This window comes from Pseudonaja textilis, chromosome 5 (assembly GCF_049901715.1).
Source record: "Pseudonaja textilis isolate UNSWEBS1 chromosome 5, rPseTex1.2, whole genome shotgun sequence".
Classification (NCBI taxonomy): domain Eukaryota; kingdom Metazoa; phylum Chordata; class Lepidosauria; order Squamata; family Elapidae; genus Pseudonaja; species Pseudonaja textilis.
This window is the reverse complement of record NC_141994.1, coordinates 63,061,855-63,085,591: the sequence shown is the minus strand read 5'-3', so window position 1 is coordinate 63,085,591 and position 23,737 is coordinate 63,061,855. Positions and strand designations below refer to the sequence as shown.

The 23,737-nt window shown below is 40.7% G+C and overlaps 1 protein-coding gene across 4 annotated transcripts in view; it reads left to right on the top strand.

Annotated features, from left to right (window-relative positions):
- EPS8 (EGFR pathway substrate 8, signaling adaptor) overlaps positions 1–23,737 on the top strand; it is a 172,735-nt gene that overhangs the window by 29,690 nt on the left and 119,308 nt on the right. Inside the window, exon 1 of one of the 4 annotated variants that reach the window (XM_087935144.1) lies at positions 20,565–20,970. The exons of 2 other annotated variants lie outside the window; for them this stretch is intronic. The gene's annotated coding sequence lies outside the window, so the exon portion shown is untranslated. Of the gene's footprint in view, positions 1–20,564; positions 20,971–23,737 lie in introns of those variants that run through there. One more of the 4 variants, XM_087935146.1, reaches the window with a different exon arrangement.

Sequence of the window (23,737 nt, the reverse complement as noted above, 5' to 3'; positions counted from 1 at the left end):
AGCATTTGAAAGTTACACTGACCATGGAAAGAGTGACTTAAAATTTGTACTCGTACTTCACAACCATCATACTAGTTTCCATGGTCATGTGATTACAATTCAGACCCCTGATTGTTAACAACTGACTTGCATTTGCCAACAATCAAATCAATATCTGAGGGGCTGCCAGAAAGAAGAGGGGGTCAACTTATATTCTCCAAAGCAGCAGAAGTCAAGGCAAGAAGCAAAGGGTGGAAACAAATCAAGGAGAGAAGCAACCTAGAATTAAGGAGAAACTTCCTAACAATGAGAACAATTAATCAATGGAACAGCTTGCCTTCAGAATTTGTGGGTGCTCCATCACTAGAGGCTTTCAAAAAGAGACTGGACAGTCACTTGTTTGGAATGATATAGGGTCTCCTGCTTAAACAGGAGGTTGGACTAGAAGACCTCCCAGGTCCCTTCCAACTCTATTCTGATTGGGAAAAAAAACTAGTTACAGTGTCCTCTGGTCATATGTTCACAATTCATAACCCTATTTTGCTGATTTCTGGCAAACACTGCCCAGTGGATTTGCTTACAGATATGTGGTTCACTTAACTGTGTGGTTTATTTAATGATCATGATATAGGTAATGAATACTGTAAAAATTGTCATAAAGTTAAGTCTGATTTGACTTATGACCACAATAACTTAGAGTGGCCCCAATTGGGGTCATAAGTCAAGGAATACCTGTAGATGCTTAATGAAGGATAAGGAATTGATTCAGTTTCTCATTCTTGCTTGCACCCTTAGCATTAAATCATGGCTTATGTCTGTTTGGGCTACATATTATATACACATAGCTTCATTTCTGTGAACCCTGAAATCCTGCAAAGTTGCTTTAAGGAAATTTGGCTGCCAATCGCCCATATTCACTGGTGCAAACTTTCTATAATGCTTGCAAAAATAAACCTTAATGTAAATGTGTTCAGACTACATTTGGCTTTTGTTGACTCTAATGCAAACCCCAAAAGTTCAGCTTCTGGTGCTAGCCAACTGTAGTCCTCAGGTTCTTAATCTTTCATTCCAATTCATTCCAATTCAGTTGCATCTTATTTTGAACATAAAGTACATTTTAAAATCCTGGCAATGACATTTGCAAGCCGTTTTACTTTCTTTAGGCCTGGAGCCAGTGTGTTGTGACTCCTTTTCCTTGCAGTAAATCTTCCCCATTTCACTGATGCCTCATAGGGTCTGAAGCTATTAAAGGCTACTATCAAAGATAATAAAAGAAGTTTCTTCCAACATATAAATAACAAGAAAAAAATCAAGGAAACAGTCGGTCCACTAAAGAGAGAAGATGGCAAGGAAGTAACAGGCAACAGAGAGAAAGCAGAACTGCTTAACTCATTCTTTGCATCGTCTTCATGCAAAAAGAAACTATAGCTCAACCCACCAAAAAACATAACTGTAAAAGACAGACCAGAAATAAAAGTTAAAATAAGCAAAAAAAATAGTAAGAGAACACCTGTCTGATCTTGATGAAAACAAATCACCGGGGCCTGATGGATTACATCCCAGAGTTTTAAAGGAGCTGGCAGAGGTCATCTCAGACACATTGCACCATATCTTTCAAAAATCCTGGAGCACCGGGGAACTATCAGAGGACTGGAAAAAGGCTGATGTGGTTCCCATCTTCAAAAAAGGAAAAAAAAACAGACCCAGGAAACTATAGACTAATCAGCCTAACATCAATACCTGGGAAGATACTGGAAAAGATAATATAAAAACAGATCTGCCAACATCTAGAAACATGTAAAGTAATACCTAGCAGTCAGCACAAGTTTGTTAAGAACAGATCATGCCAAACCAATCTTTTTTCATTCTTCAACAAAGTGACTAAATTAGTAGACCAGCAAAATACTGTGGACATAATATATTTAGATTTCAGCAAGGCATTCGACAAAGTAGACCACAACCTACTTCTTAGTAAGGTAGAAAAAAGTGGAATAGATAGCATCACCATTAGTTGGACTCGCAAATGGCTGGCAAACTGTACTCAACGAGTAGTGCTTAATGGGTCTAAGACTACATGGAGGGAAGTAAGCAGTGGGGTGCCACAAGGTTCTGTCTTAGGCCCAGTACTCTTCCATATCTTCATTAACAACTTAGATGAGGGAATAGAAGGGGAATTTACCAAATTTACCAAGCTGGCAGGAATAGCTAACACTCAAGAAGTTAGGCTCAAGATCCAGATGGATCTTGACAGACTAGAACACTGGGCCATATCTAACAAAATGAAATTCAATGTAGAGAAAAGTAAAGTCCTGAGTCAGCAGTGTGCAGCAGCAGCCAAAAAAGCTAATGCAATCCTAAATTGTATTAACAGAGGGAGACAATCAAGATCAAGGGAAGTACTAATACCACTCTATAAAGCCTTAGTAAGACCACACCTAGAGTACTGCATCCAGTTTTGTTCACCACATTATAAAGATTTTGAGAGGCTAGAAAAAGTACAGAGAAGAGCAACCAGGATGATTAGAGGACTGGAGGCTAAAACATACAACAAACAGTTGCAGGAACTGAGCTTGGCTAGTCTAGTAAAGAGAAGGACCAGTGGAGACATGATAGCAGTCTTCCAATATTTGAGGGCCTGCCACAGGGAGGAAGGGGTCAAGCTATTTTCTAAAGTGCCTGTAGGCCAGACAAGGAATAATGGATGGAAACTGAACAAGGAAAGATTTAACCTGGAAATGAGAAACTTTCTGACAGTGAGAACAATCAACCAATGGAACAGCTTGCCTTCGGAAGTTGTGGGAGCGCCATCACTTGAGGCTTTCAAGAAGAGATTGGACTGCCATTTGTCAGAAATGGTGTAGGGTCTCCCACTTGAGCGGGGAGTTGGACTAGATGACCTACAAGGTCCCTTCCAACTCTGATTATCTGTTAAATCTGTTAAATCTCCAATTAAAAGAAATACCCAGAGCCTCTCAATAATACATTTTAAAACTGATGCCTCACAGGACCAGAGCCTTGCAGCCCAGAAGGCATTTGAGTTTGCTGCTGCGTTGGTCTTTTATTTTAATTTTTTATTTTTTTTAAATGTCCTTTTTCCCCCCACACTCTTTATTTATTTATTTTTGTCAAGCGATTATAAGATATAAGTATAAACATAGTTATGAATTGATGAAATGGATACATATAAGAAACATAAAAAAGAAACAATAGGACAGGGATGGTAGGCACGTTGGTGCACTTATGCACATCCCCTAAAGACCTCTTAGGAAAGGGGTGAGGTAAATAGTAGACAGTCTAAGGTTAAAGTTTTGGGGGTTTGGGGAAGAAACCACAGAGTCAGTTAGAGTGTTCCAGACATTGACCACTCTGTTGCTGAAGTCGTATTTCCTGCAATCAAGTTTGGTGCGGTTAACCTTGAGTTTCTATCTATTGTGTGCTCTTGTGTTGTTATGGTTGAAGCTGAAGCATTGACAGGTAGGACATTGCAATGTATGATTTTATATACCATACTTAGTTCAGACCGAAGGCGGCGTAGTTCTAGTTTTCTAGGTCTAGAATTTCAAGTCTGGTGGAATAAGGAATTCTATGAGTAGAGGAGTGGAGAACTCTTCTTGTGAAATAGTTCTGGACTTTCTCAACTGTGTTAATATCATATACGTAATGCAGGTTCCATACTGATGAGCTGTATTCAAGTATTGGTCTAGCAAATGTTTTGTATGCTCTAGTTAGTAGTGTGATATTACCAGAGAAAAAGCTACGTAGAATTAGGTTAACAACTCTTAATGCCTTTTTGGCTATGTAGTTACAGTGGGCTCTAGCACTCATTAGAGATGAGTACTCCAAGGCCTTTGTAGAGATAAAAATGCTGTGCACATTAGCAGATTTGCTCTGTGGCACATTAACACTCCCTGAAATGTTTAACTGTAGAGAAATGTTCCAGCCTGACTAGGAAAGAAAGCGAGGGTGGAGAATGGAGAAGAAGCCCATGAAAATGAGGGAGGGACTGGGGAAGACCCTCGAGAAATGGGAGTGGGTGGGTGAGATGCCTCCAAATAGAGTTACCAGATGTTTGGCAAAAGGAGGACGTATCCTCTGTTTTATCCTCATGTCTTCCATCTGGCAAACTTATGAAATATCGCCTGGTTCTCTGAGCATCTTGCAGTTTATTTGGACTGTTTTCAGAAGGAGTCAAACTTTTACGTATGGCGATCTTGTCAATAGCCTTCTCCCTCCCTTTTCCTTAACTCACAGCAGACTCAACAGCCAGCATTTACTATGCATTTAATTTATTTCCTGACTTCAGCAATCAGCTTCAATTCAGCCCCTTCCAAGATATAAGCCCTGTCTTCTGTAGATCCCATGACTCATCATACATTTCTAGGGTGAAATTTGAAAAGCACATTATCGTTGAGCCTATATTATTGCTAGTAGGAAAATAAAAACTCGTTGGAGAAATATTGTGATTGAAAAACCAGTCCTTCTGGAAGGGGGAAGAAATAATTTCATGTACACATTGGCCTGAATATATTTGGGTGTGGTTTTGCAATTTTGCATTATAATTTTTATTGCAGCTCTTAAGAAAGTTAAAAAAAGTTTGCATGTCCTCCTTTTTCTTCCATTTGTCCTCCTTTCCAATTGTGCATGACCTCCTTTATCTGTTCAGATACTTGGTATCTCTGGTGTTTTTTTTGTTTTTGTTTTAAACTTGGCAATCTTAAGATATGTGAATTTCAACTTCATCCACCTCTGGAACCAGGTTTATCAAAATTGGCAACTTTAACATGTATGGATGTTAGCACCTAGAATTCCCTAGGCTTCCAGAATTCTGGGTGTTGAAATTCACCCATTTTAAAGACCTCAAGTTTGAGAAATACTGCTCTACTTACCTGTGTCCTGATCTGCTATCATCATGCCCCCAAATGCAAAAAAAAAAAAAAAGCCTCTTTGTGACCATGTATTTTAGAAGCCGGAGTTTTAAAAGTTTTTGTTGGGGTCTTGTTCCCTCTGAGTTAACTGAAACAGGACAATCTCTGCATCCTTCTGGCCGAGAAGATCCTGTTTCTCATTATGTAATGCAAGTTAGCCACTTTCCAGAAGGATGCCATGTTTTAAGCCAAGCAACCCACACAGTTTTATGCCTTTTTCCTTGTTGCTGTCTGGTGGTTTGTTCAGGCAGACCGTTGCACGTTAATGTCTTCCACACCCAGAGCAACTGGCAAGGAAATCAAGAGAAATGTGTACCGCCTCTCACACTCATGAATGAATTCTGTCCCCTTCTTCCTCCATGTCCTACTGCGCCAGTACTACATCTCTGTCCCATCCGTCCTTCCAAAACGAGCTTGGGTACCAGAGGGAGGGGCTACCTGTTTTCCTCTTGGAAACCAAGCCTCAACTTACGTCCATAATTGGATTGTAATGCAACCAATTTCACTGTATACATGATGTACAATGACAATAAAGGCTTTGAACTTTGGGACCAGAATTTTCATTACTAAGGAAGGTGGGCGCTAAGTGAAACACTGCAGATGTTAAGCGAATCATAAGGGGTGGGGTCATTAAACAAATTGGGCTCATTAAACAAATCTCACAAATGGCAATCACTGTGCTGCAGTGGTTGGAAATACATGCCAGTTGCCAAGCACCCAAATTTTGATCACATGACTGTGCGGTGCTGTGACAGCTCTAAGTGTGAATACCTGTTATAAGTCTTTTTTTTTTCTCAGGGCCATTGTAACTTTGAAAGTCGGTAAATGGCTGGTTGTAAGTCAAGGACTACCAGGTAGCCCTCAAGTTACAACATTTCACTTAGTGACTGTTCAAAGTTACAACGGCATTGAAAAAAAGTGACTTAGGACCGTTTTTTCACACTTATGACCATTGCAGCATCCCCATGGTCATGTGATTGACACTTGGATACTGAATGACTGACTCACATTTACGACGGTTGCAGTGTCCGGAGGCCATATGAACCTTCTCCATTTTGCAACCTTCTGACTAGCACAGTCAACGGGGGAGGGGAGCTGATTCACTTAACAACTGTTTGACTAATTCAACAACTGCAGTGATTCATGTAACAAATGTGTCAAGAGAAGTCATAAAATGGGACAAAATTCACTTAACAAATTTCTCACTTAGCCGCATAAATTTTGGGCACAATTGTGGTCGTAAGCTGAGGACTACAGTACCTGTAACATCCTCATGTCATTTGGAAACTGGACCCTGGGGCGCTCTTCTAACAGAAAACATTGCGTCCCTAATGAACGTTGAAAAGCCAGCAGCAAAATTGCCTGTTCGATCCCAGGTTAATGTATAATAATATGACCTCGGTGCAATGCTTAACTAGCACCATAGTTCATTTTTCTTAGGCATGGTTCATAATAGTTCAGAATTGCTTAAACTCTGACATGCCCTTTCATTTAAAGCAGGTTTAAAATTTGGGCTTTGTAATAAATTCCTTTAAGGCATGACAGATAACTTCAGGCCCCGGAGTCATGGACAGTTTTTTAAGCACATAAACCCCAAGGTTTCCACTCTGGACCCCATGATTGTTAAAATAAGACGGCAAATTCCCTGTCATTTTGAGGTGGGAAATGTATGGCACTTTTAGCATGCAGCCTAAAATAGGGATATTGGAATTGAAAATCAGACCGAGCTAAGGTAAAGGTAAAGGTTCCCCTCATACATACGTGCTAGTCATTTCCGGCTCTAGGGGGCAGTGCTCATCTCCGTTACAAAGCCGAAGAGCCAGCGCTGTCCGAAGACGTCTCCGTGGTCATGTGGCCGGCATGACTAAATGCCGAAGGCGCACGGAACGCTGTTAGCTTCCCACCCTATTTTTCTACTTGCATTTTTACGTGTTTTCGAACTGCTAGGCTGGCAGAAGATGGGACAAGTAACAGGAACTCACTCTGTTACGCAGCACTAGGGATTCGAACTGCCGACTTTTCTGATCAACAAGTTCAAGGGGAACCAGTTTGGTGTGGTGGTTCAGCTGCTGGTTTAAAAACTGGGAGACTGTGAATTCTAGTTTTTCCTTAAGCATGAAAGTTACCTGGGTGACTTTCATCCAGTCCCTGTTTTTCAGGCCAACCCTCCTTGTAGAGTTGGTTCTGTGTGGGAAAAGAGGGAGAGCATATATTCCGCTGCCTCGAGTTGTAGAAAATTGAAGCAGGATATAAATCTAATGATTGATTGATAAATAAATACGCTTTCCACTTTGCAACTCTCGACCCTCACCCACCAAATGTATAAATGTGGCATTTAGCCACAAAAATACAGTATTTCATTCCTAGTTTAATGCAACCTCAGCAAAGCCTTGTCAAACCAAGGCTTATGCAGATATTGCTGCTGTTTCACTATGTGTTAAATTTTGCAGACTGTATTGGTGTGGTAAGCAAAGAGACAGGCTCGTGGCTATATGCCTGGCACTAAGCTGTAATGTACAGATAGTCCTCGTTTCACAAGCACAGTTGCATCCGGCAATTCCCTCACTGTGACACAGTCGTTGAGTGAAACGTTATGAGATTATGATGGCCTTATGACTCTTTTAGAAAGAGTGCAGAGAAGAGGCTAAAACATATAAAGAACGGTTGCTGGAATTGGGTATGGTTAGTTTAATGAAAAGAAGGATTAGGGGAGACAAGATAGCAGTCTTCCAATATCTCAGGGGCTGCCCCAAAGAAGAGGGAGTCAAGCTATTCACCAAAGCACCTGAAGGCAGGACAAGAAGCAACGGGTGGAAACTAATCAAGGAGAGAAGCAACCTTGATATAAGGAGACATTTCCTGACAGTGAGAACAATTAATCAGTGGAACAACTTGCATCCGGAAACTTAATGCTCCAACACTGGAAGTTTTTAAAAAGATGTTGGATAACCATTTGTCTGAAATGGTTATAAGGTTTCCTGTCTAAGCAGGGAATTGGTCTAGAATACGGCTGTCAAACTCGTGGCCCACGGGCCAGATGTGTCACGTGCTGGCCATGCCCACACCTGGCCATTCCCCCCCCTTCATTAAAAGGGGGGGGGAGTCATGATATGTCACATGATGCCACTGTGACACCGCAAGTTTGACACCCCTGGATCAGAAGACCTCCAAGGCCCCTTCCAACTATTCTGTTATTCTGTTATGACCTCACTTCCACTGTGACTGTTAAGCAAATCACCTGCAGTCGTTAAGTGAGACATCATATGTCCACCACTTGCAATTTCACTGCTGACTTCTCCCGTTGACTATGCTCATTGGAAACCTCTTGTGAAGTGTGCAAGTAGCAATTGCATGTCCATGGGATGCTGCAAAAGTTGTAAATGTGAGAACAGGATTATAAAGTTACATTTTCGGAGCCATCATAACTTCAACCAGTCTCTAAACACGCCAACCATTAAGCCAAGACCACCAGTAATATTACCTGTTATAGTGTGAATTGTGGGTTTGCACCTCTGGAGAAAAAGATTTGAGACTTTCTTTCTGGTCTGCATAAGATATGTGTGAAGAAAGATCCAAATTCAATAGAAGTTGGCATATCTGAACTGATGAAAAGCAGAACAGGATAAATAAAGTAACTGTTTTTCAGCTTTTCCTCTCTGATATGCAGTCTCCAGAGATAGTTGCCTTTTAAGGATCACTCTTTCAGTCACTTTAGCAAAACCGAGCAGCCAGGAAAGGGGTTTGTTTTCACATGCACAGGAACAAACTGCTGATGTATAAACAAACTCCAGTCCTATTGGACCTGATTTGGGATTGGCTTAATTGGTCTCGAGAGTTAACTGGTTCTCCATGAAACTCTGGATTTCTGAAAACAAATGTCAAAGCTGCCTCTTCGCTTTCGTTTGGTTGGAGACTTTCTCCACTTGAATCTTTGTCACAGACACACCTGGGCAGTCTATCTGTCTGACTCTTGGACTTACTTTGCCTTACCCTGATCTACAGGTAATCCTCAACCTACAACCACAGACAGATTCGTATTTATGTTTGTTTATTTATGTAAGGGGAAAAACGAATTCAGCAGCCAAATTCTTTCCTGCTTCTGAATGAGGAAGAATAATTATTCCTATTGAATAATAGGTTTCTCCTTCCTCTTTCAGAAGCATGAAAGAATTTGGCTGCTGAATTATTTTTTCTTCCATAAACAAACAACGCTAAATACCAATCTATTTATAAAATGCTAGATAGCACTTGTCTGAATAAAAGAGAGAAAATATCCTTATCACTCCAAGGCGCGCACACAGTCATATGGGAAAGTGTTGGTAAATCTTGTTATATTTACCACTTGTAGTAGCAAATACAACGTATAAAGCTATAAACACTCTCAAGGGGAAGATCTTGGGCCCTGTAGCATGTTATGCAGACATAATTAACAGCTATAAAGTTTTCAGAGGTGGATGTCTTTCTGTGCACTAAAAGTTGTATTATTTCCCAAATCAAGAATTTTCTCCTTTTTTGTACTTAGTGCAACATCTCAAGGCGATGTATGAAACTTTTGTACACTTTGGGTTATGGCCAGAGGATCCTACATTACAGGCTGCTGTTGATTGTCATCATTAGCTATTCTTCTTCATCTTTTTTCTTCTGTACACAGTTGCGCCTTCTGGCATCACTTGTTGGCAAACACAAACAAGCTCCCAACGTTTTTGCTACATAAGGAGACATGCAAAAGCGCTGCTTCGTTTAGAGGACAAAAATGGAAAGTTTTGCCATCAGTCTGTAGGTTACTGACCAAGAATATGTTGCAGCTAACGAATTTGCTTGGTAAATCAGTTCTAGAAGGTGAGATTTTCCAGCAAATCCTGTAACTCACTAACTTCAGTGTCTCCATCATGACGAAGAAGCAGCTGATCTGTTACAAGAAATGTTTTTTTTTTAAAAGGCAAAATAAACTTTGGTTTATATGGAGTAGGGAACAATGGCGTTATTAAGGTCTGTTGTAAGTAGCAGTCATAAGATACTATGCCTCCTTACTTTCCCAACCTAAACTCACACCTTTCTTTGCTGTCTTGAGTTAGGATTCTCATAGATAGATAGATAGATAGATAGATAGATAGATAGATAGATAGATAGATAGATAGATATAGATATAGATATAGATATAGATATAGATATAGATATAGATATAGATCATAGTCTCCAGCAATACCTGTGAAGCAATAATCAGGGTAACCAGGTTTGCAAAGCTCTCATTCAGAAGGAAATTGCACAATGTTAAAACAGAGTTAAGAATTAACCCAGCCTTCCATAACTTGGCACCATCTCCATGTGTTGGGTCCACAGCGCCTAATAGCAATAGTCCGTAGACTTGTATACTGCTTCACAGTGCTTTACAGCCCTCTCTAAGTGGTTTACAGAATCAGCTTTTTGCCCCCAATAATCTGGGTCTTCATTTTACTGATCTTGGAAGGATGGAAGTCTGAGTCACCCATCAGTTGGTGAGAATCGAACTTCTGGCGGTCGGCAGAATTAGTTTGCAATACTGCATTCTAACCACTGCGCCGCTCTCCACAGTACCCAATGCTCAACTATGATCAGGAGATGTGCTATTTCAGGGGTGTTACACTCATGTCACAGTGGTGTCACGTAAAGTATCGGGAATTTCCCCCAGTTTGCTAAACCGGGCGTGGTCACTGCATGATGTACCCAGCTCGCAGGCTGGGAGTTTGACAGCCCTGTGCTATTTTGGAAATTTCACACTCAACACACTTGTGGAGGCTGTGATGATAAGGAAGTAAATAATTCCAAGGGAGAGTGGCCATCCTGCAGTTAGATGGTACCATCAGAACCATTGTAATATAGCAGTGGAGATTTGGACCTAGGCCTTGGGATCATTCAAGTTCCAAATCCAGATGATTTTTTTGCTCTCAGCAAAACTGACCTCACAGGAGGGATGCAATAGAGCAGAATAAGATCATGTATGCTTTCTTAACTTTCTGGAGACAATGTGGAATGTAACTCTTAACAAATTAGAAATAAATGCAGCCTTTAGCTTCGCCTCTCCCCACCTCTTAGTCAGGAAACCAGAAGGGGAAGTTAATTGAACATCTGAATTGGAATGACTGTGATGTAGGCGAGTAAACTTATCACAAACCACAGGCCTCAAGTGTTAACCGCACGTGAACCCACAGCCTGGTGTTAGATACGGCTGTGGGCCTTAACCACCTTCTGACTTGCAAATCAGGTCAGCGTAAAACAGTAGCAGCCCAGTAACCCGGCATCTGAATAGGTGGGCCGCATCTCCTTCCTTCGACTGAATAAACGTCCGTTTTGGCAAATGGCAAGTGCTTGACAGCTACACTTTACAGCTCAGGGATCCCGTTACATTAACTGCCCCTCTCGCCAAACAGGCCGCCAAGATATCCAGCCTTATGGGAGGGCAGCCAGTGTGCTGGACAGGATGGCCGTTGGAAGAGAGAGACATCCGTCTTCCTCCTGTCCTTTTCATCGGAAAGAACAGGGCTCCTTGAATTGATTTCTTCTTTTGTTTGGTGTGGTTGCCATGGGGCTGAATGGGCTACTCCTGGATGTGTGACGTCTTTATTCTCCTGAGTAGAAAAGCTGAACTGATTAACCTCGGTTTTTATGCAAACGCGAATACCTGCTGTCCTACCAAGGTATTTGCTCCTCTTTCTTCCAGCTCTCCTGATCAGGGCAAATGGAATAATAAAACGATCCACAGAAATGGTAGTTTGTGCTGTATTAATTATGGTCAGCAGAGTAAGGTATTTTTTGAGAGGAGCTACTGTAGTCATCTAGACTATAGGAGTTGGCCTTCTGAATGTTGTCCATGCGTAAAAGCAGGGATCTTCGAACTTGGCAACTTTAAGACTTGTGGACTTCAACTCCCAGAATTCCTCCTCCAGTCTTGTTAGCTCAGGAATTCTGTGAGTTGAAGTCCACAAGTCTTAAACTTGCCAAGTTTGAAGACCCTTGCGTAAAAGATAGCCCAAGCAACAGTGACGTTCCAGGGTATTGTAATCTTAATTAAATTATAAGTATATTTTGGTATTTATAGCAATAGTAATAGCACTTAGACTTATATATCGCCCCAAAGTGCTTTACAGTACCCTTTGGGTGGTTTACAACATCAGCATGTTGCCCCAACACTCTAGGTCCTCATTTTACTGACCTGAGGTCAGTAAGGAAGGCTGAATCAACCTTAAGCCCCATTAACATCAAACTCCTGGCTGTGGGCAGAGTTTGCCTGCAATACTGCATTCTAACCACCAAGGTTCCTGGTGGCCCAGTGGTTTATGTATTTTTAGCAGCCTGCAAATGAATGTTCAAGACCTAAACACGGCAAGATTAAATCATATCAGCATAATTTCTAGTGTTATATTTTGTATACAAGTATCAGGGCCTCAAATCAATAGTTTTGGATTTTAAAAGCATTTTTAATGAGAGGAAAAACTCATTGTGTCTATATGCAGATACATCTTTCATATGTGAATCGATTTTTACATTGGTATTCATATCCAGTCCATTTACAGAGCTTAAAACACATGAGATAGAGTTAAGGCTACCGGTTCCCAAGACAACCGGCAAGTTTTTGCTGTATCCTAAACTGGATAAATAGTTCAAGAATCAGAAGCCACCCAATGAAATAGAATCGTTGAAGAATCCAGAGAGACAAAAGCACTTTAATTTTTTTTAAGATAATTTGTGATTCCCAGAGGTGATATTCAGCAGGTTCTGACCAGTTCTGGAGAAGCAGCAGCGGAAATTTTGAGTAATTCGAAGAACCAGCAAATACCACCTCTGACTGGCCCCGCCCCCATCTATTCTCTGCCTCCCAGCTGATCAGCTGGGTCTTCCTTTGTTGCCCTGCACAGGAGAACGGAGCTGGAAAGCAGGTTAGTGGGGTGGGGAGGGAATGGGGATTTTGCGGTAACCTTCCCCTGCCACACCCATCAAGCCATGCCACACCCACCAAGCCACACCACGCCCACCAAGCCATACCCACGTGATGTGGAAAAGGTTAGCCATCACTGCTATAAGATGTCTTGGCTACCAGCTTGGCTGGCTTCAAAAAGGATTTGAATCAATTCATGGAGGCCATGGGGATCAGCAACTATTGGGAGAACTGATTGCTTGACCAGATGAGCCAGGCTGTGATCCAGCAGGGCACCGCTCGTGTTCCTATGTTCCATCTGGACAATTTCCAGATAGGAGACTAACTCCCAAAATTCTTAGTTGAGAATTCTAGGCATCCATGTATCTGGAAGTTAGGAAGTCTATGAATCATGGGTTCTCGGTTAGTGTTTTTCAATCTTGGCAGATTTAAGGTGTATGTACTTTCCAGAATTCCCTGGCTGGTAAGAGAATTGGTCTATTGGTCTCAATATAATTTCTTCCTTTTGATAGGGATTTTTTTTTTTTTTTTGATGCCCAGGGTGAAGATTTGGTATTATCAGTAAAAATGTAGTATGTAACTAATTGTATTCCAAATCCTCTTTGGAAATGGTCAGAAGGGAACTTCGGATAATCTGTGCGCAAACCCCATGCTATGCTGCTGTTTTGGTGCTTTGATTTCTACCTGTCGCTGTAGAACTTTTATTTCAAATCCTTTTTGTGAAGTTGAGACTTTTACAGGTAGCTAATCTATGTTCATTGAGTGTACTTTAACAGGTCAGTTCTGAGACAGATGGTTCTTATTATCGGTGCTTTGCAAGCAGATATCAACAAGTTAGGTTTGACTCTTGAGAACTGCATGCATCTGTCTATGCATTACTAAATGTCTTACTAAAGACATTTACTAAATATTGGCACCAACTTGACAGCACACATTCAATCAATCACAACACATGATGGTGTAAACCATTTCTAGCAGTAACATGAATTTTTTTTCCCCAAGGGCATTCCAGGAATTCCTTTGATCTCACCTGTCTACCTTATCTATGATGTTCCTCTTCTTTGGCTTCCTTCATCCTACGTAGTTTTCTGTGAGAAATGAACATAAATCATTTAAACTTTCCCAGAATATGTGGTGGTTGGGCACCCTGAGACTGGAAGCCCACACATCTTCTAGTGACCAAAGTTGGAAGCACTGCTATAGGCCAAGGGAAGGCAACTTAGTGAAACTAGAACTCCCATGAGCCCTAGCAAGCCTTGCCATTGGGTCAAAGATAATGGAACCATAGTTTGAAACAGATGTACAGATTATCTCAGTCAGGGGCATGACTTACCCTTCCTCATGGCTGGCAACCCCAAGAAAACTTCCAATGAGATCATCGGGATCTTTAGAGGTGGATATTTGGCGGGGAGGTAAGGTTGGGAATATAAAGTACCAACTGGATATCCCGTACTTCGCTATGAAACTATGTGGTCGGGCTTAGTTTTGGAGGATGAAAACAAGACGGGAGGGAAATTCTGCCTCTGCCTACCAGCATCCATCAATATTCATGTGGCTAACGTCCTCTCAGTGTGTGAGAGAGTTGAGGGCTGTTTTGAAACTGAAACACTGAAATACTGAAAGTATTTGCTATGTGAGCAAGAAGGAGAAAGCAAGGAGCTTGGGCGTGGCTTAGCTCAACTGTTCTGTACTAAAGCTGCTTGATGCTGTGAAACTAAAACTGAAACTGAAATTCCACTCCTCTGCTTGTGTTTTGCATTTGGAACAGATTTCTTTTCAAGTGGGGAAGGGCAGTAGAACTCATTAGCATCAGAGCGTGTTAATAATAATACACAAAATACTAATGCTCTGATGGTCATTTTGAAAAATCCTTTCTTAGTGAGCACCTAGAAGCCAAGAGGAACATATGTGCCAAATTTCAAGTTTGTAGGCTTTACAGTTCTGGAGATTTTGTGACGATGCGTGAGTGATATTTCACTTTTACTGTATATACATACCTAAACTCTCTTTTCCACCTTTATTTTATCATTCTTGAGTCCAACATCACGCTATTAAACATTAGCTAGTTTGCCACTGAATTTTGGCACATCGATTTCAGGGGCTTCAGAAGTCTTGGCTTTAAATATCAGGTAGGCACAAAGCTACTCACCTGTCCTTAAATCTGTAAATACTGTGATTTCACCTTGTCTACATCAATCAAAAAGGGATTTAAGCTGCAAAGCTGTAACAGTTGTTGCTGCCAAAATTAGCTTTTTCTTAGTTGGAGCTAGAACGTTTGTAAGTGGTTAATATTGTTGAATACCTAGATAGAAACTTTCCTGCGTTATAAAAATGCCTAGGGAGGTCAAGAAAAATGAAAAACAACTTCCTATTATTATACTGTAAATGGTTTATATCCTTCCCTTGATGTATGATTAAAGGGGCTGGATATTATTATTACACCATGATCCCATCTGTCTTGTCCAAATCTATTGAACAACAGAAAAATCTGGTAATGGTCTGTGAGAAAGTCCTTGTCAGACAGGAGGGAGAGGAGGAGAAGGAGAAACTGCAGAATGGGCAACCGGCAGGTAAGAGGCAGCTTAGCCCACTTTCAGACTTGCAGGATTCTGTTTTTTTAATCGTTACAACAAAGGTAGTGTTAGTACTTGTTAAGGTAATGAAAATTTAATAGCTGACCAGCTGCTGTAAGGCTGTAAGCCAAGATGATGAACTGAGGATGAGTCAGCAGGGTACTGCTGCTTTAAGAAGCTGTCTATATAAGGAAGACCATGTGAGGGCCTCTCTCCCCCCCCTTCTATCTCCATTGTGGTTCTCCGTATAGAATTGAAGATTGCTTGCTTGCCTAGTATGTGACTAACACGTGTATGTATATAGCAATCCTGTATATAACCCACCGTTAAAAGACAAAGTGCATGGTTGGTGCATCTTAACTACCTCAAAGGACTGATATCAGCTTTGCAAGTCTCAAACTGCAGTGCCTCTTCACTCTCTTTTATCTTTTTCTTCTTGTGCCATATTTGTCATCGGACGTTGGCGATCGTGTTGGCGATCCTATCTTTTTCAACAACCGCACAAAAAAGTGCTGCTGAGTTTTGTCCAAACCAGTCCCTTAGATTTTGAAGCCATGATGTTCTTCTTCTGCCTGGACCTTGTTTGCCTTCAATCTTTCCCTGGAGGATTAAGTGAAGCATGCCGTATTTTTCCGGGTGTCGCAGCACATGTCCGAAATATTCTAACTTTAGCATTTTTATGGTTTGGATGATTTCCGTTGGCTTTCCCAGGTAGTTTATCACCTCCTCATTTCTGATTTTGTCAACCCAACTTATACGTAGCAGCCGCCTAAAAAATCCACATTTCAAATGCTTCTAGTCTCTTCGAGTGGCTTTCTGTCAGAGACAAACTGTCCACTCCGTAGAGCAGGATAGAAAAGATGTAAATCTGACAAGCCTGATTTTCAATCTTAGGCTTATGTCGTGGCTGCAGAAGACCATTTTTACAGTCCAAGAAAATAGGGAGGATTCCTTCTGAGTTTTGCTTTGCACTCTTCCAACTCTGTTAATCTGAACCTCTTATCTGACTCTTCTTTCTCCTGCCTCTTAAGAGCATCCTCATGGACCATTACAGGTCTCTACTTCAATGTTCTTAACAGTATAACTTGTGATATGTTGAGAGTGGAGACACTAAGAATACGTCAGGATGGATTAGAAGAATGGTTATCAAAAAGAGAAATAATGCAGAGGAAAACTGTTAGCAAGGAAGAGAGTTAACAGTTTTAAATAGGACATTCTGCCTTCGAGTCCATCATGGTTTTGATCTTGTGCACATCAAAAGTTACTCAGATGTGGGACAATGCCCACCTGAATCGGTGAAGGCACTGTCAAGTCATCAATGTCATGTGCCTGCTTCTCTAATTTCCGATTATGAACAAGAACTTGGCAGTGAAAAAATAGAATGTTTACAGAGTGTATTTTTTAAAAGTTTTATTTACAAATTACAAAAAAAAATTATCAATGTATATAATTAATGATATTTAAACGTAAAAAGAATTAGTAGAAACAAAAAAGAAAAGAGAAAAAGTTTGGGAAAAATAAATCCCAAACTAAAAAGAAGAAGAAAAAACACCCCACTTTGGATATCATACTTATTACTAGTTTCTCACTAAGTGCCATAAATACTATATCATGATAATCACAAAATATAAAATATCATAAAATTTCTGCCATAGTAGTACATACTGTTTTATAATTTGATTAGTAGAAAATATTGCCTTTTTCAAAACTGATAGATCATATACTTCTGAAAACCATTCCTTAACATCTGGACTAATTTTGCTTTTCCAAGTTCTCAATATAATTTTTTAGCCTCTCATATGCTGGATATTCTGTCATTTCTGATGAATAAATTCCATATATTAGCATTGTTAACACGATTTTCTTCAGATTGAAAGCACTTCAAACAGTTTTTCAAACTGAATAAATTTTTTCAATGGGAAGTGAAACATTTTCAAGCAAAACCCCAACAAAGTCCAGTTGACCATTAGACAACCAGACAGCTTTGCCTAATATTTGTCTTCTCTTGCCTTATTCTTGGGATGCAGTACTTGGAATGCTACTCATTATAGCCTGAGTTGACCTTTGCCTTGAAAAATGTTGTGCATCTCTACTATAACTTCTGTGCCGCAGACTGAGCTTGTTTTGGGTAGAAAATGTACTCACCATACATATATACCTGGTCCCATTCCTATCGCTGTCTGATGAAATTCAAAATCTATTAGTGCAGATAAATCAGATTGGTTCTTCTGCCCTTCTCTTCATATTATCTACAGGGTAAAGAATGTACCTCCAAACAGTGGTGGGATTCAAAAAAATTTACTACCAGTTCTCTGGGCATGTCTTGGTGGGCGTGTCATGGCTTGATGGGCGTGGCTTGGTGGGTGTAGCAGGGGAAGGATACTACAAAATCCCCATCCGCTTCCTTCCCACTCCTGGGGGAAGGTTACTGCAAAATCCCATTCCCTCCTTACCCCACTAACCCGCTTTCCAGCTCTGTTCTCTTGTACAGGGCAACAAAAGAAGACTCAGCTGATCAGCTGAGACTTGGGAGGCAGAGAATAGATGGGGGAGGGGACCAGTCAGAGGTGGTATTTGCTGGTTCTCTGAACTACTCCAAATTTCCGCTACCGGTTTTCCAGAATGGTCAGAACTTGCTGAATACCCACCTCTGCTTCTAAATCTCCATGGCTTCTAAAGCAACTAGCTCTCTGGTTCATATTCTCTTCTATTGTAACAGGCTGTATAGTGTTGGAATAGCTGAGTCAGCCGCAGTTTGTGACGGTAATCCTTGACTGACGAACAAGACTAATCAAGGTCTACTGTATACTTGGAGACCTTGAAACAGATGCCATTCTGCCTTTCAGTTGCAGTACTATAAATATGAGAGATCAGTTCCTTTGAAGCTCATTGATCTTAAGTAGACTCCAAACTTTTTAAAGCCTAGAGAAGTGAATCAAAATATAAGAAACGTCACATTTTCCATAAGAATCTAAGGCAGTCATTGCAATAAATTGTAAAAGAGGTTGTTTTTCAAGTTGAGCTAGATTCCCGCTGACTTCTTATACGTATTTGTCATTTTCTTGATAACCATATCTAAGTGATTTTCTATTGCTCTCTCCTACATTCAAGACCTGCTCTTATTAGATTTTTTTTCCTAGATGACAATGATGACCATTGTCATATCCTTGCTGCCTCTGCCCCATTTTCTGTTGTGTAACTCAGATACAGGTAGAAGCATTTTTTATGTGTTAATTCCTTCAAAAGAAATATCCTGCTGCAGGTTGGAAAGTTCTAGACAATTAGCTATTGCAGAAAAATCCCAAACAATTCATTAGGCATTTCTGTCTACCATGTAGTTAACCTTCAGGAGGTGCCATGACTCTTGCCTCATGTTGCTTCTGGTTCAATCAAAGGAGCAAATTAAGGTAATGAAATATTAATAAAATAGCAGATACTTCCAAGGCATTTAATTTCAACTACTGCTTAAAGAAAAGACCTGCTGAGGTATAAGACAAGACTTATCACAAGCCAGTCAGTCCAAAGGATAGAAGATGCTGGTGGTGGTGGTAGAACACAGGTAGCCGAAATATCGTATCAGAGGTAAATCTATCAATGTTCATTAACTTTGGTTCCTTCAACAGGAGCTGTGTTTACCACCTTAATATTCTGCTGAAACAATCCCTACTTAATAAATTATGGAGCCAAAGAAGCGTGTGGAATAAGAATTCTTTGATCTAATATGAAAAAGCTGTTATGAAATGGCCCTGGGCAAGGTGTATCAGCTTCTTATTTGTCATGTCTTGGATGAGATTGCCTTAGTTCGCACTTCAGTCTGTGCATCTCATCCGCTTTACAAGCCAGCTTCAGAAAGTTGGTCTGTGCAGAGTTGCAAAGAGAGAATGCAGACTTCGCCATCTGTCACAACATGCAGCCAGAGGGGGAGTGACATTGGAAAGACCACTAGATCCAGGGATCTCTGGCTTTCCCTGCACAAGCCCCTGACGCATGACCCTTATTCTGGATTAAGTGCTTGAAAATGTGCTAAAGCATTGCATCCATATAATGGCAGTCTGAAAAACAGAGGTGAGTGCTCATCCAATTTGCAACCATCAGCTAAGGGTTTACCAGCCTGATAGATCAACACGGCCTGTGGATTCCCACCAATATAACAACCCCAATTCAAAGAGGTTTGCAGTTGGATTTTGAATGCTTAAAAATAGGGAAGAGTGTTGTGATTTTCTGGGCATTTTGCTCCTTCCTGTTTTAGCAAACAAAACGGCAGAGAGAAGGCTAAAATCAAAGCACATGAAGCAACTTCCTTACTGCTGGATTGAATATTGCTTTGGCATGGTTCAGTGATCCCATTCAATGTGCTGAAAAATAAATGACTTCTGAATTTTCATTTTTAAAGGAGAAGTACATTTAAGTCAACGTTTTGTAGGTGGGGTGTGTTTGACAATAGCAACAATTAATCAATTTATTGTTGTGAAAATAGTTTGCAACTACATGCATTGACCATAATACATAGAGTTTTGTGAGAATGTTTTTCTTGTATAATCATTTCTCTGGCATTCTTAACCTTGGTAAATCTTGCCACCTTGGTAAATCTGAAAGGAGCTCCTCCCATGGTTTTGTTTTGTTTTTTTCCAGATCAGAAAGCAGGGTCAGTCCAGGTGAATGTAAAGTTGGGAGAAGGATATGTAATAGGAAACACAACAGCACCCCAGTGAAATAATAAAGTAAATTTAAATAATACCATTCAAGGAAATTCTAGAGTTACTAAAGAATAGGAGTGTGCAAAACTCTGTTCCAGGAGTGGACCATATCAAGAGCATTGTAAAGCCCTGAGTGTACTTAAAAAGTTATATAAAAAATAACCCACCTGCAGAACAACCAGTGTGGTTTGTTCTGGAAGGAAAATGGTACATTCTAAGCCCTAACAATGAGTTTTTGCACTTAGTCAAGAGTATCTAAGACCAAAATAGAAATACTTAAGCCTCTTTAGCAAAGCTAGAAATGTTTCAGGAAACTAGAGGGTAGATTTTGAATTGAGCATGTTATGGAATCCAGCTTCCAGTAAGTTATTCTTGATGGAATCCAGGGCTAAGTACACCATGTCTATCAGCTTTAAAGCTTATCAGATAGTTTACCTATTTAGTTTACTATTATTGATTTATCCATCAAGTCTGGTATTGTGTAGTAGTAGCTCTTCTGTCTTCAGCAGAACGTTTCCTCATCACCAGCAGCCAGTTTTTTTAACTGGAAGTGGGGAAAAATTGATACCAAGATTTCCCCCATCTGAGCTATTTAGAAGACCAAAATCCCTCTTCATGCAGGACTGCTGGGGAGAGAGAAGAACAAATTTCAGGCTCTTGATGGTGATGTGGTTATGGGATAACAAATGATGTCAGAATCTGGACTGACACACCCCTCTGCCATCTATTAAGCCGGTCCCTTTTCAGCCTCTGGTTCACAGTGCCTACCTCGCAGTTTATCTTCTCAAGGGATTTGTTTGCTCTCAACATAATTGTCTGATAGTTTCCTTGGCAAAGAACTTGAAAGTTGACTCTTGGACAGAGGTTGTCCTGCTGAACAAAAGGTGAGCTTTTAACAATAATGAGCAATGCAACATGGGCACCAGTCAAGGTGTTTTCTCCTAGAACTTTTCTAGGATGCTTAAAGAAGAACCAAGGAGGATTTCAAACAGCTACTTAAAAGTTACATAAAACTTAATTTCAGGAGAGCTTGCTAGAGCTCTGAAAATCGTTTTTGTCAGATGGATTGACTGGAGTTTCTGGCAGCAGGGAAAAAGGGACATGACTCGAGGTTCAGTGTAGGAATGGGGAACTGAGGTTTGTGATATTATTGTGGGTCTTTGTATCCTATCTTGAATTCTAAGGGGTCAGTGGGTTTTGTTCGTGTTTCATTTTCCAATGGCAGCGAGATTATAGCTGGGCATATAGCACATAGTAAACTTGGTTTGTTTTGATTATGATTCATCAGATAACCCACAGTAGCTTGGATAATTCATTTGGCTAAGCCATAAACCATTGCTACCATTAAACTGGCATTTAAGCACCAACTTCAAGTTAGTTTCGAAAAGGAGCCGGGTGATTAATGGTTGTTATTCTTGATGGTTGTTTGCTACTTCCTCAACTGTACCCAAGCACCCAGGAGAAGGCATGATGGACATCATATGTATCCTAATTCAACAGTAATTGTGTATATAACACTTGATGATCTGAATTATGTAACATTTATTGTAAATTATAAATGGTATGAATACATACGGTACATAATCCATACCATTTGAATGATGACCCCATTATGTACATGGTGGCACTTGTGACCTTAGTCTCCCACATGTTAAGACATGTTTACTGGAAGGGGACAGTGGAAAACCTTAGTGAGCTTCAGAAGCACATTTGACTGGCCACAGAATGACACATTGTGTTGGAACAGCACCCTACTTAAATTTTCGTCTTCTGCTCTTTATCCCATCATAGCTTGTCTTAGGATCAGTGACTTAGTTAAGATTTTAAACCAGGGGTCGCCAATCTTTTGGACCTCGGGGACCACCAAACTCATAATTTTAAATCCCGTGGACCACTATATGAATATTGACTGACAGAGCCTTGCTGACGTTGGTGGGAAAGTCAGTCCCATATTCCAGAGCTGAAGTAATCACAGGACTGGCCCTTTGGTCATCCCGGAGCAGCTCCTCCAGTCCATGGCAGGCCGGTGCACCCAGATGGAGGAGCAGTTGCCATGTGGGCAGCGCAGGCTTGTGTTCCCTCACAGCCTGGATTAATTGCTTGGGGTGTGTGTGTGTGCTTTGGAGGCGACATTTCTCTGCGGACCATCAAAATTTTCTCATGGACCACCAGTGGTGACCACTGTTTTAAACCACATTCTCTTGACTTTGACCTCAGATTCATTGCCCACATCTCCATTTTCTGTATGAATTCAAAGTGGTTTCGAACACTTTCATTTCTACCAACAAATGGAAGCCCACCGAGATGTGTCAATGTGAACTTTTATTCTAGCGGGTACTTGCGAGCCATGGCAGCGATGTGATTTAGCTCCCTGGGCACTTTGAAATGCCTTCTGAAGACTTCTCCACTACTTCAAGGCTGCTCTGCGCTTAGTTTAGCTTTGCTTTTCGGAGAAGAGTCTGAATTGCTTTACAAAACCACTTCAAAGGGGTGTTTTGAAAACTCTGTTCAGATGGGAGCAGCTCTTCAAAGCCCGTCCCTGTTTTTATTATCTAGGTTTTTTTAAAAAAATATATCATTGCTCATCACACATCCAAATGCGGGATTTAGTTGACCATAAGAGCAATTTGTAGCCTAAATATATCAATAATACAGGAAGTAGCAAAGGAAGTCATGGCTAAAGTGAGCTCCTTATGTATTTTAATTAATTTCCATCACAGGAAATTGTCGTTTTCCTGTATAAAATTTAATTGTGGGTGGGAGAGAATACAGCTGGAAACAAGAAGAATTACAAGTTTTGCATTTACCCCAAACTGAAACCAGGACTGTTACTTTTTCGATACCATTACTATAGTACCATGATTATTTAAAATATAAATGGGCAATAGGAGTCGTGGGTGAGTGACAGTTCACCATGGAAAAAATAATTCGCATTTATAAAAAGGTTTTGTTTCATTGACAAAGAGGGTAAACAATCTCCCAAAGTCTCATAGGATCCCTCCTCTCTTCTGGGGAGGTGTCCTTGGATGATCTGCCTGTACAAGTATATTGTTTACATAAATCAATCAGCTTGAATAGTAGCACATTATAGTGGAAATTGTGTATTTCCTGCATTTTCAATTCAGGAACAGTGAATTCTCTTTGTATCTCCCCTTGACCATTTTATGATCGGTGAGAAATCCTGCTGCAAGCTTGAGATAAGACCCTACATATAGGTAGTCCTTGACTTAGAGCCACAATTGTGACCTGCGATGACCCGGGGCATGGCACAAAGGCAACATAGTCAGATAATCAGTAGGAGTCCCTTTATTAGCTCCAATTTAGCCCCTAATGTCCTGGTTACCTTCTGGGCTGGGGAAATACTCTACCAGGAATAGACTTGGGCTGCAGAGAATCAAGTCCAAACCTGGTCAACAAAAACTGTAACTATAAGTCCAATCAAGGCAAAATGAGGTGATTAGTCCACCAGGGCGAGAGAAGGAATTCCAGACGTCAAGGAATGGCAGTAATTCAATATGGTTGGGAGGATGCCAGGAACTTGGATAACCAAAGTCAACACAAGATAAACTCATGTTTGTTCCCAGCAGACGCCACACTCAGCGTGCATCTCGTTTAAACTCTCTTCCCAGGTGTGGCTAATGAAAGGAATCA